Below are 15,606 nucleotides of genomic sequence, written 5' to 3'. Positions count from 1 at the left end.
TGTAACCTGACTGTAAATCGAACCTGCGACACTTTGGTTCACAGCCCACGCTCAATCCACTGAGCTACACCAGCCAGGGCTGGTTTTTTAAGATAGAATTATCCAAATCATTCTGGTCAGTCATCACAGAACAGCCTCTTGTTTAGTCCATTGTATTTGAAGTTTTCGTTCTTCAACATATTACTTTTTGGATAGTTAGATCAAACACGGTAAAGAAAATTTTTAGCACTCAGCATTTCTCTATTCCAGATGAACATAGTACCGGTATGAATCGCATGAAGTAAAAGATCAAACAAACATCATATGGGAAGAAATTATGCAGGTAAATGAATATAGATGAAAACCTGGTATCTCAATTCAGCTTTGTTGCTTTCTACACATGATAGTTGTTAGACATCAACTTCTAATAAAATTAAAAATGCATGCCGTTGTAGAAATGCCTCTGGAAAAAAAGCCATCTACTAGTAAAGTTCATGGAAATAAAGTAGTAATTTAAGTTGATATTGTCTATTTCAGCTATTTTTAGTAGTTACATACATATTCTTAGTCCTAATCTAGGGTTATACTTCTGTGTATATTTATTTCACTTGGTGAGGGAAATTATGATACTGTGGTATCACAGGAACAAATAGCAAGAAGCAAGAGACTTGTGTTTAAAAACACTTTTGTTTCAGGTCTTTTTTTTCTCTTTTTTTTAACAAGGGTACAATATTTTCCACTGAGTTTGCAAAGCTTTCCTTAGAATACCATATATTTGTTGGCTGATTTTTTCCCCCTTCTTTTTGTCCACGCTGAGATATTCAGATGATTGTCTCCAGGAAATCAGTCACAAATCTATAGTGATTCCTAAGTCCCTTTGCACAATGTAGATGCCATTAATCACACTACACAATTTTTCTTCAGGTGCATTACTTTGTCCTTACTACAGAAAAACACAAACATTCCTCTGGCCATTCATATAGCTTCCAAACATCTTCCTGCCATATTTATCTCCATTGTTTATTACCCAAAAGTCCTTAATGCCATCTTTATATTTAGAAGGATAATATAGTTAAAATCATCTTTAGATCTCTAATGAAATGTTAAACAGTAAAACCAAAAACTACTTTTTCTGTTTATATTGTAATGAAAAACCATATGTATTTTATTTTAAGCCAAAAATAAAATTATAATTTATGAAAACTCACATATACACAACTATTTTATTTTGTCCAAAGTTAAAACATACTAACTACTTAATAGACTATATAAAACAATACTTCAATCTTTACCATACCTCTTTTTTCAAGGAACAAAAGGCACACAATTTAATGCTTGCACAAAGCCACAATCAGGAACAGTGATCAAAAGAGATGATATCTGGAAATGAAGACCAAGATTTTAAAACTTTGATGGCAAAAACTACTAGCACAATATTTTTATACTCTCAATTCAGTTATGCTTCATATTAAACTTATGTGTATAAACTTAGAAGAAAAAATACTTTTCTGCACTTAGGCAAATAATCTATCATTGATACCCAGTGACAAAGTCATGAATTTACCAAGGTCAGAAAATTCAAAGCTTAGAAGGGAGCTTAGAATCAACGTAATTCAATTTCTTCATTTATCACAAGACAGGGAAAATGAGTCTTGCCCAAATTCACAAAGCTAGAACTAGAATCTGGATCTAATTCCAACACAGCTATCCTACCACAATGGTATCCTTCCACAATGGAGGATATCCTACCCTCTTAATACTCATCTCTGGTATCTAACATCCCATGAAAATTGCTCACCACATGAAGCCAATACCCCATACAGAAGTGAAATAGTCATAGCCTTCACACCTTGGATCAGATAATTAATAAAAATTTCAACTTTATTATCATTTTTTCTTCTGTGTACAGTGCTCTGTAAAAAACTTTTAGTAGAGTAACCTAAAAGAAACTGGGCAAGATTCAAACCTTTTATCATTTAAAAAAAGATGTATTAAGTGACGTAAAGCACACAATGTTTCAATAACAATTCCAAACAGAAAAGTAAGCAATAAAGTACATTAAAGGGCATGTGTAAAGTATATATTAAAGACAAACTATATATTTATACTAAAATAGATTCCTTCTGGTATGTTTCAAGATATAAAAACTTTTGGGGTCACAGTATACTATTACCAGAAAGGACAGAATCTGAAGTGTTACAATGATAAAAACCTTGAGCAATTAAAAAGCTCATCCGTTATCAATGTGTACAGCAGGTATTCTTGTTGTTGCTGCCCTTTAATTCTCCCATAAAACCAGATATAAAGTGCTTTGAACTGGTATTTATATTCACTTTGATGGCAACAATAAGAAAAAATGTGAATGTGCAAAACAGGTTGTTAGACACTTATATTTTATACTGCCTTCTGCTTTTAACAATTTTCTAGGTAAGGAGCTATTATTTATGAGAATTTTAACAAAAATTAGCACGGTCTACTATCTTACCCACCCTATGAAATACCAACATCCTAAAAATGTTAGCAAAATGCAACGTCTTTAAGAGTTTCAGAATAACCTACTTGTACTGATTAGCAATTAAACTCTGAAAAAATGTTAACGTGTTTCACCCAATCTTAATGGTTTCTGCTTATTCAACCGGTGGATATTAACTTCATAGTACATTCAAACCAGATCTCTTGCTGCATAAAACCCAATTCAACAATTTAAACTGGGCCTAACACACAGCTATTCGAGTTCACGAAATTCCTACCCTAACGTACAGTTTGGTGTCTTCATGTTTCATCATTGTGGCAATCATAAAAACTTCAACATTCTTAAGAATTCCTTAAACATTGGTTTTATTTTTTTTTAGGAATTTTTAAACTTGTGATAGGCAAACATACCCAACCAATGTTTTTGCTACAATACCTCACAAACACTAGACGCCTCCAAATGTAAACCTATAAAGAAACTGAACCTTTAACTTTAGCATTTTGAATCTCAAAACTACCATATCTGTTTCGTTGGTCTACTGAAAAGTTACACATTTTACCTCATATACACTCACCCTACATATTTTCAACTACCATGACTATCTAGGAAAAGACTACTTGACAATGAGGACACCATGTTAAGAGAAGACTCAAAATGGACCCTACAAGTGAGAAAGCCAGTTACAAAGAAATCCATCTGCCACGGGGTGTGGTTGAGGTTTGCAGGGAAGAAGCGCGTTTGAACAACTCCGAAGAAGGAACGCGCGCCAGAGAACTGAGCATTTCTGCAAGAAAAGACCACCGAAGACCATAGACTGGACCCACAATGGGGACGCCGTCGAGTTGGGGTGCCGTAGAACTGCGAACCTACAGTTCAAGGGGCGCGGTCTGAGGGGTGTCCGTGTTGCCTCCACCAGCCCTGGAACCCTCCGAATGGGTGCTTCGAGCGCCGCGCTCCCCGCTCTGTCCCAAACACCGCGCCCGATCCGCCCCTTCCTCCGGGGTTCCGCTGCCCCTCAGGCGCGCGGAGGCACACTATAGCCGCACTCTCGCTCCAGCTCCCAGGCTGTGGGGTCAGGGAAGAGTTGGAAAAGCCCGGACGTAAAACAAGTATGGCTAGGGTTGGCGCTAGCAACCTGCAAGGGACCAAACTGAAAAGACCGACTTACCTAGAAAAACTTTGCAGCAAGTTAGGCAAAAGCACTGAATGGCCGGGACTATTTAACAAGAGCTTCCCAGCTCAAGAGGCGGATCCCTGAGCCGGTTCGGGGGGGAACCCTGACGCCCCACAAACTCGCCCTTTGCCCCCTAGCTGGCCCTCTAGAAGTCCAGGCATCCTAACAAGTCTGGGCAGCCCCGCTCACAGGGAATACCTGTCGTGGTCCCCATTGCCTGTGAGTCCCTGACGGCGGCCATTACACTTCCATCCGGGTATTGCCGAAAAGCCGATCGCCGCTCTACGGTGAGCGCTCGCTGCGGCGGATGGATCCGCGGTGCACCTGGAGCAAGCGGAAGAGGACGGAGGCCGGCAGGGCCCGCGCCTGTCCTAGCGAGCCTAGGCCATTGAGTTGGGCTGGCCGCTGACCTCTCAAATTGACGCGGTTGCCTGGTACCCGCCCCTGCAGAGACTCACTCTCCTCCTTTGCCCGCCAGTAGTTGGAGAGATCCTACTTCTAGTGGAATAGTAGACAAGCGTCCACTCTATGGTCTTGCTCTTCAGAGTAGACACCAGAAGCAGGAACTGTGCTATTGGCAAACCCTTGGTGACTGGGAATGGTCTCAATCCTGAGATTTTAATCATTTCCGGCTTTGTAAATGGCGTCTCCCCACCCTTTGCTTCTGAGACGCACGTTTTTCCAGCCTTTGCAGCCCTTGTCAATGAAGGAAGATGCCACAAGCAGCTGTGGAAGACATAGTCAACTCAACACATGTACATATTTAATAACTGATCTGAAAACTGCCTTTACAACAGGGGAAGCCCTCATCCCCATCGAAGAATTCATCTGCTCTCATTCCTGTCACAACGGGGTTGGACAAAGAGGTCAATTAATATGACTGGGTTTCCCCTAAAGACCAGTATGGCTCCTGGTTTCTCCTTTGGAGCATTTCTGAAATCCAACTTATTAACTGATCGAACTTTTGACATAAATTATTTTACCTTAAAAAATATGATAGAAACTGTAAAAACTGCTTGCAACAACAACAACAACAAAAACCAACTGGGGAGGAGAATTATACCAAAACATTAACAAGGAAACTACGATAAATTTTTTTGTGTATTTTTATGTTCCACTTTTTTCTAGTAAGTATACATGGAGTTTATAATTGAAAAAATTGTTTAACATAAACATTTTTCATTCTCTTAGAGTATGCTTTTGAAAATATCGACTTGTAGTCATACACAAGACTTTCTCCATGCTTTAATAAAAAGTACACTGAAGTAACTTCACTTTGTGTTCAGGGACCTTTCTTATCACTCACTCACTGTGTATGTTGATCTATGTGATTCCTACAGGAAAAGGCAAATGAAATGTAATGCACATTAGATGTGCTCTCACATCCTCTGCTGGAATGCCCTCATAAAATACACCAGGAGAAATCTTCAGCAAATACCAAAAGGGATACCATTAAGGAATGAGAAACATGTAATGATTTTATTTTGCATTAAACATCATCCCCTCTCCTTCTGGTCTTCATGCCCATGAAGTCAAGGCATGCATACACATCACAGAGTAAAGAGAGATGATAGGATTTTTTTTAATATATAAAAAAAGATGATTGTTGGGAACTTGGACAGAATTGTTTTGTATTTTGATGTGATTTTTGTTTCACATTGAAGTTAGCACAGATAAACAGAGTAGTAAGACAGAAAGTAAGGAAGGAAGATAATTAAAAGAGAAAAAATACAAAGGAGAGAAAGTTAAATCATAGCTTAAGAAAGGATTCTGGAATGTTTTCTATTTGAGAAAGATAGTTAATGGAGATAAGGCATCTAAATTAATGTTTTAAATAGCTGATTCCTTTGAAGACCTGAGTGTACAATTTACTAGCTAGAGGGCATTTAACCTCTGAGTTTCATAGAGTTATGCAATGCATAATTAATAGAGTTCACAGATTGGAGAGAGTAATCAACCCCATTGCGCACACAGTGCAAATGGTACAAGTAATGATGGTTGTGATAGTGACAAATGTTCCATCTTGATTACAAACCTTTATCTGCTTTTCAATATATAATTCATAGACATTATGTTGTAAAACAAATCACTTCAAGACAGTGAAATTTTCTCCTAAAAAATATATATATATGTTACATTTCACACTAGAGATTCACACCTCTGAATTATAGAAAACACCATACCATAATAAATTACAACAAACATATATGCATTTCAAAAATGTAAGCATGCTTTTAGTCATAGATAGCTTGGTATATCACAGGCATTATATAAATAGCAACTGTTACAATCATAATTAAAGAATTACATGATATTAATTTGAAGAGCAAGAGTCTCTTTGACATGGCTCTCTCCTTTTTGTTGATCTCTCAATTCAAGTTCAGACTCCCTACCTCCAATAATATAAGCAAGTACAACCAGAACTGGAAAAATACAGATACAAAGAGCTTGGGTGACCTAGTTTAAAATGGTCACACTGCTTGGTCAAGAATATTATGGTTGATTACTTTCTGCAATCTATCAATTGAACATAAGCTTCAAGTATTATCTTCCCCAATATCCTTTGACATTTTTTAAAATTTAATATCTACTCAGCAGACACTTTCCTGAACATCTATTATGTGCCAGAAACTGTACTATAATAAATAAAGCATTATCCCTCAGGAGTCACCAGTTCAATGGCAGAATTTTAAATATCTAAAAGATTTAATGACTTAACAGAGCAATTTAGCTATGAGCTTTAGGAAACTACACAAGACAAATAACTTGCTTTCTCAACCAAACAAAAAAGAGATGGAAGAGAAGCCTATCAAAAATAAGGGATTCTAAATCAATTAATCACTGTATGTGGAAGTTAGTTAATTAGCTCCTGATTCAAGCAAATAGCCAAAAACACATTTATGACTTGTATGAGATAATTGGAAAATTGAAGACTGGGGATATGTAATGATATTAAGAATTGTTTTGTTAATATTTAGGTGTTATATATATTGTTATATTTTAGAGGTTATTATTTAGAGACATATGCCAAAAGAATTATAGATGAAATTGATAATGTGTCTAAGATTCATTTAAAAATAAAGAGGCAGAGTTATAGGAGAGGGTTTGAGTTGATAATTGGCCTGAGTTGATAATTGTTGACCCTGGAAGATAGAGACAGAAGAAACTATTATAAAATTCTGTCTACTTTTTGTACATGAATTACGTTTTTATATTTTCCACAGTAAAATTTTTTTAAGTTGGCATAAAGGGAAGAGAAGGGAGCTGAAGAAGACCCCATAATCAAACCATGTTTCATTTCATTGATTTCCTAACAGGAGAGGGACCACAGCAGAAAAGAAGAACATTATCCTGAGGCTCAGTTTTGCATTTGGTGAAAAAATCAACCGAGAGTAAGAAATATTTCCATAGACTATAGGTCTTCCCTTTAATCCTATTACCAAGATGGCCAATGTTCCTCAAAACCAAAGGAACTGATCCTCAGGACAAAGGGCAGAGACCCAAATATGCTCATATATAGACTAAAATTACACTAGTGCCCTTCCCCCCTCTAGTGAAATGGAAGAACTTAAGAAAAATACTCATAGAGATTGACATTTAGGGGTCTTGCAATAAAATGTTAAGACTCCACAATAAAATCCACCAGTCAATAACCAATCCAATCAATGTTTAATTAATTGCCTCACTTTTAAAATATAAATTTTTGAGAGCCAAGAATAACCAGAAATTTAAGAAAAGGCTCTAAAAATATTTTTTTTGTTGTTAAAAAACAAAAACAGCCCTTGCCAATGTGGCTCAGTTGGGTGGACATCATCCCGTTACTGAAAAGTTGCTGGTTCAATTCCCGAATGGGCACATACCTAGGTTGCAGTTAGGGACTTGGTCTCTGTGCATACAATACCTGTTCTGGTCAGGGCGTGTGTGATCTTCCCATATCAGAGACAACCAGTTGATTCTTCTCTCTTGCATCATTGTTTCCATCTCTCCCTTTCTCTCTCTGTATAAGCAATGAAAAAATGTCCTTGGGTGATGGGGGAAAACAGAAAAAGTAACTTTGAAGAAAGTTTATGGAGCAAGCAGAAGAAAGTATACTAGTAAGCAACTATAATATCCCCAGATAATAAAAGATACTGCATCTATGGAAGAAGAGCAGATATACCATGAAAAGAGGATACTATCCTGAGGCCAAGAAAGAGCTCTTGAAAATTAAAAACATGCTCTAAATTATTCAATAAACAGTTTTGAAAATAAAATTGTAAAAATAGTCACCCCCAAATAGAAAAAAAATCAGAAAAGATAAAAATACAAAAAATTAAAATCTAACATCCAATTAATAGGAGTTCCAGAAAATGAAAAAATAAAAATGAAATTATCAAATAAATAATACAAGAAAATATATATAGAAATGGACAAATCCCAAATGTATGGTGCAATGAATTTTCTCAAAGTGAATACACCCATGTAATCACTACAGAGATAAAAAAATTGCCAGCACCTCAGAAACTACCCTCATGCCTCCCTCAGTCACTACACACTATCCCCTCCCCAGAGATAATTACTTTCACAACTTTTATTCACCATAAATTAGTTCAGACTTTTTTCTTCTTATAGTATGTAAGCAAAATCTTAAAAGTACAATTGTGCTTTTATGCATTTACTCATTCAACATTATATCATCCATTTTCTAGTGTGGCAGTAGATAATTATTTTTAAATTGCTATGAACTATTACCTTGTATGAATATACCATGATTTATCTGTCCTTTCTATTGCTGTTGGACAGTTGGATAGCTCCCAACCTGGGATAATGACAAATAATGCTGCTATGAGTGTTCTTATATATGTCTTTTATTGCACAGATGCACATTTATGTTGGCTATATACCTCAGAATGAAACTTCTAGGTCATATGATTGTATATATTTACTTTTAGCATAGATTGCCAAATCATCTCTAAAGTGATATACTAATACACATTCTGAGCAGCTACATATGAGAGAGTACTAGTGGTTCTACATGCACACCAGTACTTGACACCATGGTTAAATTTGTATTATTTAATAATGATGTTGAACTCTTTCTATATACTTGGTAGCTAGTTGGATTCTCTTTTGTGAAGTGCCTAAGTCTTTTGACCATTTTTCTATTTGGCTATCATTGATTTATAGGAGTTCTTTGGATACAGTATTTGGAATATGAGTTCTCCATAGATTAAATGTGTTGTAAATACAGTCTTCCTCTTTGTGGCTTGCCATTTCAATCTCTTTTTCCCAGCTTTATTGGGGCATGATTGGTATACAAAAACTGCACATAATTAATGTATACAATTAGGTGAGTTTGTACATGTATACACTCACATTATTTATTATCACCCCATTAAAGTAATAAACATCCATCACTATCAAAGATTTTCTTGTGTACCTTTGTGGTTTGTTTTGTTTTATGGAAGAACACTTAACATGAGATTTACCCTTCTAACTAAGTTTTAAGTGCAAAATACCATATTTTTAACTATAGGCACTATTTTGTACAGCATATCTGACACTCATCTTGTATAACTGTAACTTTATATCTATTGAACAACAATTCCCCCATCCCCCTTCCTGAATCCCCTGGTAACCACTATTCTATTATCTACTTCTATATGCTTGACGATTTTAGATGTCCCATATAAAAGGAACCATGCAGAATTTGTCCTTTTGTGACTGACTTGTTTCACCTAGCATAATGTTTGCCAGGTCTGTTCATGCTATCACAAGTGGTAGGATTTCCTTTAATGGTATCTTTTGATGAACAGAACTTTTAAATTTTAATGTAGTTCAGTTTATTCATAATTTCCTTTAGAATTAGTGTCTTTTTATGTTAAGAATTATGTCCCACAATAGCCCTGCTCAGTTGTTTGGCCATCAGCCCGCAAAGCCAAGGCACATGCCTGGGTTGCAGGTTCAGGCCCCACGGATCCCAGTGCATGCAATTGATCTATATTCACTCTCACATTGATGTTTCTCTCCCTTTCTTTCTCCCTCCCTTCCCTCCTCCCTAAAAAGAAAGAAATAAAATCTTTAAAAAAGTAATTATGTTTCCACACTATAGAAGATCTTTTCATATATTACTTTCCAGAAGTGTTGTTGCTTACTTTTCAAATTTAGAAGTAGGAGTTGCTTCATTTGTTTGATATAGAGATATTCAATTTTCCAAACATTATTAATTGGAAAGATAGTCCTTTCATTACTGCTCTACAGAACCATCATTTTCATAAATCAAGTGTACACATGAATATATTATATCTCCAGACTGTCTCTTCTGGCATATTGTTCTATTTCTACATACTCGCAGCAATAAAAGTCTTAATTACTGTAATTTTATATAAGTCTTGATATAAGATGAAAAATTATTCCCACATTTTCCTTCCTAATTCTTTCAAATTCTTGTGAAGACATATTCTCAGCCTCTTGTGAACTTAAATTTACAATCTTATTATTTATTTTTTGTTTGTCCTAACTTTTCTGTGTTATTTCTCTTTCTTCTTTGGAATGGCTTTGGTGTTTTGCTACTCCTTTCTGTCTTTTATCACCTTAATATTTATTTATTTCTTACTCTTCTTTAAGTGCTTTACCTGTAGTTTATCTTATTTACTTTCAACTTATTAATGCCTAATATATGTTAGTATTTTATGCTTCTCCTTGACAATGAAAACATTGACTCCCATCTTTCCTGACTTAAGTGCTATTGTTGTTTATGTATTTTAATTCTCTTTGTATTTTAAACCCCAAAAGATATTATCATTACTGTTTTACACAGACATAATTGATTCAGGTTTACTTGCTTTCATAATATTCTGCAGCTCTAAGCTTTCATCTGGGATCCTTTTTCTTCTGCCTAAAAGAAATACCCTCAATTATGTCCTTTAGCATGGATTTGTTTATGGTGAATTTTTAAAATTTTTCTTTGACTGTAAATGTATTTGTTTCACCTTCATTACTGAAGGATATTTTTGTTTAGTATAAAATTCTAGGTTGGCAGTTATTTTCTCGAACCATGTTGAAGATCTCTTTATGTCATCTCTGGCTCCAATTGTTTCTCCTGAGAAGTCAGAACTATGTATCCAATTCTTGTTCAAGTCAAAGTAACATGTCTTTTTAAAGTCTTTGTAAAAAAATCATTTTGCTTTAAATGTTTTCCCTTTGTCTTTGACTTTAGCAGTTTGGTTCTTATGTGTTTAGCTTAATTTTCTTGTATTTATCATGCTTGTGTTTTTTTAAATAAAAGTACTTCAGTTTTAGAAATTTTTCATGTATTAGCTATTGATAGATGCATAAAAAGTACCTCAAAGAGTAGCAGATGTAATCAATGAACACTTATTATCTCACACAGTTTGTGTGGGTGAGGTATCTAAGAGCATCTTAGCTATGTGTTTCTGCCACAGAGTCTCATATGAGGTAGCAGTCAACATGCTTGCCAATACTGCAGTCATTTGAAAGCTTTATAAGGGTTAAAGAACTACCACCAGGGTGTCTTCCTCACTTTCCTGATGAGTAAATAGAGCTGAATGTTAGCAGGTGAACTCAATGCAGTGCTGGTTGAATACCCCACTGGCATGGCGGCTGGCTTCCACAAAAACATGTAATCCAAGAACATTCAAAATGGGAACTATATTGTCTTTTATGACAGTTTCAGAAGTCACACTCCTCATTTCCACAATGTTCTACTGGTGGCAGAGGCCAACTGTATTCAATGTGGGAAAGAACTACATCAATATTTATTCCTTTATGCATCTCTGTACTTCCATCTGGAAGTACAGCTACTCTCAGAACAACTTCCTTTTATTATTTCTTTTACAGAATGTCTGATGGAAATACATTCCTTCAGGGTTTGTTTGTTTGTTTTTTGGTGGGGGGGTTGTTTTGTTTTGTTTTGGTCTGAAAATGTCCTTACTTTGCTTTAATTTTTATTTTGCTTTACTTTTGAGGGATTTTTTTTTTTGCTGGTTATAGAATTCTAGCTTTATGAATAGCTTCCTTCAACAATTTAAAGATGTTCATCTATCACCTTCTGACTTCCTTGATTCCATTGAAAAGTCATTTGTCACTCATATCATTGTTCCTTGGAAATTTGATAACTTGTGTCTGTTTTGGAAAAATCTAGGCCAGTATGTCCTCAAATATTGCTACTAATTTTATTCTTTCCTGTCCTTCTGAGGTTTACATATAATTAGAACATTTCACCATATTTTATGTATTCTTATCCTTGTTATGTATGTTTCATCCTTTTCTCTCCTTGCTTTAATCTTGATACTTTCTATTTACATGTCTTCTAATTAGCCTCTGTTTTGATGTGTTTAATCACTTATTAAACCCATCAACTTACTGATATTTCTCAAAGCTAGTTACCATTTTTTCATTCCTAGATCACTATTTGATGTTTTATTTTCATTTATTTTAAATTAAATTTATTGAAGTGACATTGGTTAATGAGTTTATAGGTTTCAAGTGTAAAATTCTATGATACATCATCTATATCTGTGCCCACCAAAGTCAAATCTCTATCATCATATATTTGACCCCTTCACCCTTTTCTACTCTACCACCTCCTACCCTCAGATAATCACCATACTGTTGTGTCTGTGTTTATAAGTTTTTGTTTGCTTTTCTTATTTGTTCATTTGTTGCTTTCAGTTTAATATCCCACATATGACTGAAATCATATGGTCCTTAACTTTTTCTGACTTACTTCACCTAGCAAGATATTTTCAAGATCCACCCATACTATTGCAAATAGATGCACTTCATCTTTTCTTATGGCTGAGTAGTACTCTGTTTTTTATATATGTATCACATCTTCTTTATCCAACTGTCTATTAAATGTTTATTAAAAAGTTTTCCCCATGTCTTGGCCACTGTGATTATTGCTGAAGTGAACATAGAAAATGTAGTATATATCTTTGCAAATAAATGTTTTCAATTTTTTCAGGTAGATACCCAGAAGAGGGGTTGCTAGGCTGTATGTTAACTCTACTCCTAATTTTTTGAGCAGCCTCCATACTGTTTTTCATAGTGGCTGTACCAGTTTACATTCCTACCAGCAGAGAATGAGAGTTACTTTTTCCCACAACCTCTCCAACACTTGCTATTACTTGTCTTGTTGATAACAGCCATTCTAACAGGTGTAAGGTGGTACCTCATTGTAGTTTTGATTTGCATTTCCCTAATAGCTGGTGAAGAGCATTTTTTTTTTTTCATATATCTGCTGGCCATTTGTATGTCTTCAAGGGAGAAGTGTCTATTCAGGTCCTCTGCCCATTTTTTAATTGGATTAGGTTTTTGGTTTGTTTTTGTGTGTGTGTGTGTTGAATTGTAAGAGTTCTTTATACATTTTGGACATTAACCCCTTGTCAGAGCTGTTGTTTGCAAATATCTTCTCCCATTCAGTTAGTTGCCTTTTTGTTTTGTTGGCAGTTTCTTTTGCAGTACAGAAGCTTTTTAGTTTCACATTGTCCCATCAATGAATTTTTGCCTTTATTTCTCTTGCCTTTGGGGTCAAATTGATAAAATCTCTAAGATTGAGGTCCATAACTTTAGTACCTATGTTTTCTTCTATGTAATTTATTGTTTCAGGTTTATATTTAGGTCTTTGATCCATTTTGAAATAATTTTTGCATATTGGGACAAACAGTGCTCTAGTTTCATTCTTTTGCATGTGGCTTTCCAATGTTCCCAGCACCATTTATTGAAGAGGCTTTCTTTTCTCCATTGCATGTTTTTTGGTTCTTTTGTCAAAAATTAATTGTCCATTTACATATGGGTTTATTTCTGGGCCTTTAATTCTGTTATTGGTATATGTATCTGTTTTTCTCCCAATACTGTACTGTTTTGATTTTTGTCACTTTGTAGTATAATTTGAAGACAGGGACGTAGTATCTCTGGCTTTGCTGTTTTTTTAATAGCCAGGATTGCTTTGGCTATTTGGGGTCTTTTGTGGTTCCATACAAGGCTTCACTAGTGAATTCTACCTAACATTCAAAGATTTGATATCTATTCTTTTCAAACTCTTCTAAAAAACTGAAAAAGAGGCAATATTTACTAACATATTTTATGAGGCCAAGATAATTCTGACACCAAAACCTGGAAAGGATAACACATAAAAAAGAAAACTACAGGCCAATATTTTTGATGACTATAGATGCACAAATCTTAAAGTACTAGCAAATTGAATACAATAATACATTTTAAAAACAATATATCACAATTAAGCAAGATTCATTCCAGAGGCACAACGTGGTTCAACATATGCAAATTGATCAGTGTAAGGCACCACATTAACAAAATATAGGATAAAAATCATATGAGTCTATCAATCAGTGTAGTAAAAGCATTTGATAAGCTATAACATCCATTTATGATTAAAACACTCAATAAATTGGGTATAGAAGGAAAGTATCTCTACATAATAAACACCACATATGACAAACCCTCATCTAACATCATACTTAATGATGAAAAACTGAAATTTTCCCCTAATATCAGGAACAAATGAAGAACATTCATCCTCACCACTCTTATTCAAAAGAGTACTGGAAGTCCCACCCAGAGCAATGAGGCAAGAGATACAGTGAAGCTGCAGGATGCAAAATCAATGTACAAAAATGCATTGTATTTCTATATACTAAAAAGTGAAAATCAGAAAACAAAATAGAAAAAAAACAATTCTTTTTGCAATTGCAGCAAAAAGAATAAAATACCTAGAAATATACTAAACAAAGGATGTGAAGAACTTATATACTGAAATCTACAAAGCATTATTAAAAGAGATTGAAAATGATACAATGAAATGGAAACATCTTCTATTAGTGTTCGTGGATTAGAAGAATCAACATAGTTAAAATGTCAATATTACTCAAAGCAATACATAGGTTTGTTGAAAACCATTTATCTTTTAAATGGGCTCCAATGTTAGCTGAAATTCTCTATATTTTCCTCCATTTTCATTATATTAATTATTTTAAGTTTTCTGATAACTCCAACATATGAATCACCAGTAAGGATATTTTTACCATTTCTTTTTAATCTAGTTTTTTTTTGTTATTTGGACATTTTTATAGCATCCCTCAAAATTTTTACTGGATGCCAGACATGTACATTTAAAAAATGTGAAATTTTATTGGTTAAAGCATTGACCTGATACCTCAAGGTTGCAGGTTCAATCTCTGGTCATGGTACATACAATAATCAACCAATGAATATATAAATAATGGAACAATAGTTGATTTTCTCTTTTTCTTTCTTTCAAATTTCTCTCTCTCACTAAAATAATTTTTTAATGTAGAATTTTAACACCAGAGATGCATAGGCACAGAGAAAAGACCATGTGGGGACATGGTGAGAAGGTGGCTATCTGCATGCCAAGGAGAGAGGCCTCAGAATGAGGTCAAACCAGTGACAACTTGATCTTGAAATTCTAGCCTGTAGAACTGTGAGAAATAAATCTCTTTGTTTTTTTTAATGTAAAATTTTGAACAACATTATCTCTTCCCTGAGCCAGTTAATTTTTTCTCCTGGCAAACAGGTATGGTACAAATAGATCATCTTAATAGTGTCTAGTCTTAGTTTTAGGCTTTGTTATAGCCAATTTACTTTTTTTGTCATTTCTTCTAAGATATGGATTTTCTGTGCTCTCTTCTAAAAGTCTATGGTGTTTGGTAAGGTCTCCACCTTTACTAATCTTAACTTCCATCCTCTTTCTCCCTATCATCCCACAGCTGCTGAATCTGTATTCATGTCTTTAGCCTCAAAGATGTTCTTTTATACTGAGTTTATTGGAATTTTCACCCGATGCATGTAAAACTTTGCAACTGGCAAACATCTCATGGAAAGATGGCATGCTGGTTTTTGGAATCACTTTCCCTTGATTCTTACTGCTATGGAATTGTGTCCCTTAAATTCCTGTTGTTTGTCTCCTCAGCCCAATGGGACTGATACTTCCTGT

General features: G+C 34.9%; 1 protein-coding gene across 8 annotated transcripts in view; it reads right to left on the bottom strand.

Moving 5' to 3' along the window:
* ZNF518A (zinc finger protein 518A) overlaps positions 1-4,615 on the bottom strand; it is a 38,694-nt gene extending 34,079 nt beyond the window's left edge. For 3 of the 8 annotated variants that reach the window (XM_036027074.1, XM_036027076.1, XM_036027077.1), the window contains exons 1-2: positions 3,621-4,326; positions 1,277-1,359 (exon numbers count right to left, since the gene is read on the bottom strand). The gene's annotated coding sequence lies outside the window, so the exon portion shown is untranslated. Of the gene's footprint in view, positions 1-1,276; positions 1,360-3,322; positions 3,579-3,620 lie in introns of those variants that run through there. The other 5 variants (XM_036027075.1, XM_036027079.1, XR_004903459.1 and 2 more) reach the window with 4 other exon arrangements.
* Between the last annotated feature and the right edge of the window lie 10,991 nt (positions 4,616-15,606).

This window comes from Phyllostomus discolor, chromosome 5 (genome assembly GCF_004126475.2).
Source record: "Phyllostomus discolor isolate MPI-MPIP mPhyDis1 chromosome 5, mPhyDis1.pri.v3, whole genome shotgun sequence".
NCBI lineage: Eukaryota > Metazoa > Chordata > Mammalia > Chiroptera > Phyllostomidae > Phyllostomus > Phyllostomus discolor.
Note: the sequence above shows the minus strand (reverse complement) of the source record. Positions and strands in the feature narration are given on the sequence as shown.